Raw genomic sequence first — 3996 nt, forward strand, 5'->3', positions numbered from 1 at the left:
GTGTGAAGGTTATATAAGTTAAATGTATTGTTATAAATCAAGAAAGATGAGAAATTGAAATTGATCGATAAAAAGAAAAGTTAGAAAAAGTGAAAAATTCCCGAATGAACATTTGGAATAAAAATGGATACGAATGAAGTGACAGAAATGATCACATGTGTGGCACGGTTTGTGTGTAGGGCACTATGTAAAAGTGAAAATGATGGTCACGTGTGTAGTACTATGTGCAAGCTACTACGTGTACCCGAATGATAGGTCGCATGTGTAGTACTATGCACATTTATTAACTCGGACATCAAAGAACAATCATCAACCACATCGAAAAATATCATGGTTTTGAGTATGTTAAAATTCTCCTGATCATCTTGAACTCTATAGTGAGTTCTCCTTTTTTCACATTTAGTAACGTCTTTTCAGTTGGTAGAGAAGGACTCCTATGGATGAATAGTACCTTTTTGTTTGCTTCAAAATATAATATAATAAATTTAGCTAGAAAAATAAACTTATTACCAAAACATATTCAATTTTCCCTTTCGGGTGTGCTAAAGATATATCTTCAAGTTAAAGTGTCACTTTTGTTGGCCTAACTTGACCAATCCCTAATTGCCTAAATATTGACATAGGCATCAGGTTGAGGCTCGCTCCTAAATCATATAGAGCCATACCATAATAGGAATCTCTAATGCTACAAGTTATGGTAAAGCTTCTTGGATCTTTCTTCTTATGAGGTAAGTTGTTTTTGTAAGAACACGCTACATTCTTTTGTCAATTCATCTGTCTAAAATTCCCCAGACCTTTGATTTTTTTTAAATGCCTTTCATGAATTCAAAGTAGTTGGGCATCTATTCTAGAGCATCCGCCAACAGGATATTGATATGAAGCTTTTTTAGAACATCTAAAAGTTCTTGAACTGTACCTCTTCCTTTGCTGCTATAGTCTTTGAGGATATGGAGGTGGTGGGACCTTGGTGACTGGACAAATTTTCCACAACAATTTCTCTGTATTTGAAACAGATGTTGAATTATCAAGCATAATTGGCTATGGGTTTACCTCATTGGGGTTCATCGGGTCGACCTTTTGTGGGGTAGGGATTTCAATGTTTGATTGATCATTCTTTTTGTTCTTATCTTTAGTAGGCTTGACTTCAACCTCGACAATTTTAGGTTCCAACATCCTACCACTTCTCAAAGTGACAACTTTACAATGCTCCTGACCCAAATTCCTTAGATTTTCAGTATCACTTGGCAAAGTACCTTACGATCGGCTTCTAAGCTCGTTGGCTAGCTATCCCACTTAGTTCTCTAGATTTTTCAATGTTGTAGGCTGACCTTGGATCAGGGTGTCATTCTTTTCCAAGTAAGCTTTCATCAAATTCTCTAGGCTATCTGAAGATTCAGTTACTGGAGGTTTTTTAGAGTGTTACTAGGACCAACCCCTTGGTTGCTCTTGGAGAAATTTGGATGATTTCGCCATGAAGGGTTGTAAAAATTTGATTACGTACCTGGACCGTTCCTATTCTGGCTTTGGTTACTGATATAGTAGATGGGTTCTAGATTTGATAGGCAATTCTCAAACGTATGACCATCTCCATAGTAAACACATGAAATATTCTCGAATTGATTCAGTTGTTGTCCTGCCATGTTAGTATTGAAATCATTATTAGTAAAATTCTTCAGCGTATTGTTCATAAAAGATACATGAGTTGCTAATAAAGTGAATACATCAACTTCATGTACACCTGATACTCTTCTTCCTGTGACTGATCTATTGTTTGAGCATTGCTAATTGTTGTTAGAAATTCTATCAAGAATCTCATAAGCCTTATTATATGATTTTGATAGAAGGGCACCATTTGCAGATGTATCTACAACCATTCTAGTATTGCGTTAAGACCATTGTTGAAAGCCTCCAACTGGATACAGTATGGAATAACATGATGTGGAACTTTTGCAACAACACCTTGAAACGTTCCCATGCCTCATATTAGGATTCATGATCGCACTGTTGGAATGTGGTAATCTCATTCCTAAGCTTGGCATTCTTACTTGGTGGAAAATACTTCATCTGGAATCGTTCAACCAAATCCTGCCAAGTAATCATTGAACCAAGTGGTAAAAATTTAACCTTGCTCGTTCTTTATCCCTCAATGAGAATGGAAATAATTTCAACCGCATCGTGTTTTTTCTGACTATTGCCAATCTATATGAATCACTAACCTGCAGAAATAATCGAAGGTGATGGTGTGGATCTTCATTGGGCATCCCATTAAATTGCCCCATTGTTTGAAGCATTTGAAACATTAGTAGTTTTAAATGAAACAATTGTGCCTCAATACCAGGTCTTCCAATTCCTGGATTGAACTCTTAAAAGAGTGGCACAACGTATTGATGGATAGCACGATCTCTATCATCAACAGCAGGGATTGGAAATTGAGTATTACTTGCTTCATCTTCTCTTTGATTAGGATTCATATCTACGATTCATATTTAGGTTGCTTATCTTCTTTTTTTATCAAAAGGTATATTCTATTTCAGGGTCAATTGGCAACAGATCGATGATTCGGTCTATGTTCATAAACACCAGAAAAATAAAAGTAATAAATTAGATAAAAATTAACAGAGAAATAAAAATAAGCCAAAATGTGAAATAAACTTCATAGATAATGACTAATGTAACACCTCATACCCAAACCTATTGCCGAACCTGAGCTATAGAACACCACGTTAGCCATCTAAGTGACTCTTCATCAACACCCAACCTAACCTCCAACACACCACAAGTTAAAACACAAAATATGCTTAAGTTATGAAACAAAATATCATAAAGGTACCTACCTTAAAACACTTAACGTACTTGGTATTCTAGTTTAAGGAAACGTTATTCACATTCTCATCATTAAGGTTCCCTCCTAAAGCAACTCGAACATTCTAAGGCTTCACATAGTAAGACTCATTAAATATGTTATGTTTTGTGAACTACCCCTATATTTAGATTCTGCAAACTTAGTTCCTAGGGTTCCTCATAATCTTCATATCAAAATTCATTAAAGGTTCACAAAACTAGTTCACTAATTGCTAAAGTTTAAACCCTGTACAGTTCGCCATCCTTGTCACTTCACGACAACCTTGGTGAACTATAAATAAGTTTTCCAATTTTGAGTATTTCGTGCTGTTGCATATGGTGAACATTATGCTTAGGAAACTAATTACTTAAATTTGAATTTGTAAAATAGGTAAACATTAATCAAACTTGGACTATATACTTATACTCAAAATTCATATGTGTTTATTGAGTATTTATCGGTTCACAAATAAAAAAATAAAGGTAAACAGAAGAAAACATAAAATACTAAGTCCTAGAACAATCGAAGAAGTCATCATAAATATACATCTAAGACGAAGTAGAATATCCTACATTACCTTTAGTCCAGAGTTCGCTTGTACTACCTTTCTATTTTTTATGCTCCTCCTGGATCACTTGCCTCACTACTACTCATTATACGATCTAACTATCTACAATGTTAGGAAGAAGTGTGTGTGTGTAACGCCCTTAACCCGACCCGATTCACTGGATCAAGATCTTAGGTGTTACATTACTATTACAGACTTGTACATGGTTAAAACATACAAATTTACAAAGAAATACATTTTATTAATAATACTAACCAAAAACGTTACATTTTAGTGAGCAACGTGTACAAAACTTACAAAAATAATTACACATCACTTTGGCTTGCAATGTTTCTCCCTTATTCTACCTCTAAGTACTATTGCTGACTTCATTATTGACCAAAATGGTCTATTCACTATATAAAGTTTACAAAACAATTTTCAAGACTTACAAAAATGTTTCTATAGGACTCAACACACTCGTGCAACCTGCGCTTTGTATGCATGAGTGCCCTCTTCGCCACTCCTTTAGCGTAGCCTTGACGTCATCCCTCCTGGCGCTTCCTTTACTTGAAACATAAAACATAAATGGGTAAGTTCAATAGAA

The 3996-nt window shown here is 35.1% G+C and overlaps 1 non-coding gene across 1 annotated transcript; it reads left to right on the forward strand.

Moving 5' to 3' along the window:
* The first annotated feature begins 1928 nt into the window (after nucleotides 1-1928).
* Nucleotides 1929-2034, forward strand: LOC121216681 (small nucleolar RNA R71). Its single transcript, XR_005912861.1, has one exon. It is a non-coding gene; the product is annotated as a small nucleolar RNA R71 (small nucleolar RNA).
* Nucleotides 2035-3996: the final 1962 nt, after the last annotated feature.

Source organism: Gossypium hirsutum, chromosome D04, assembly GCF_007990345.1.
Source record: "Gossypium hirsutum isolate 1008001.06 chromosome D04, Gossypium_hirsutum_v2.1, whole genome shotgun sequence".
Taxonomy (NCBI): domain Eukaryota; kingdom Viridiplantae; phylum Streptophyta; class Magnoliopsida; order Malvales; family Malvaceae; genus Gossypium; species Gossypium hirsutum.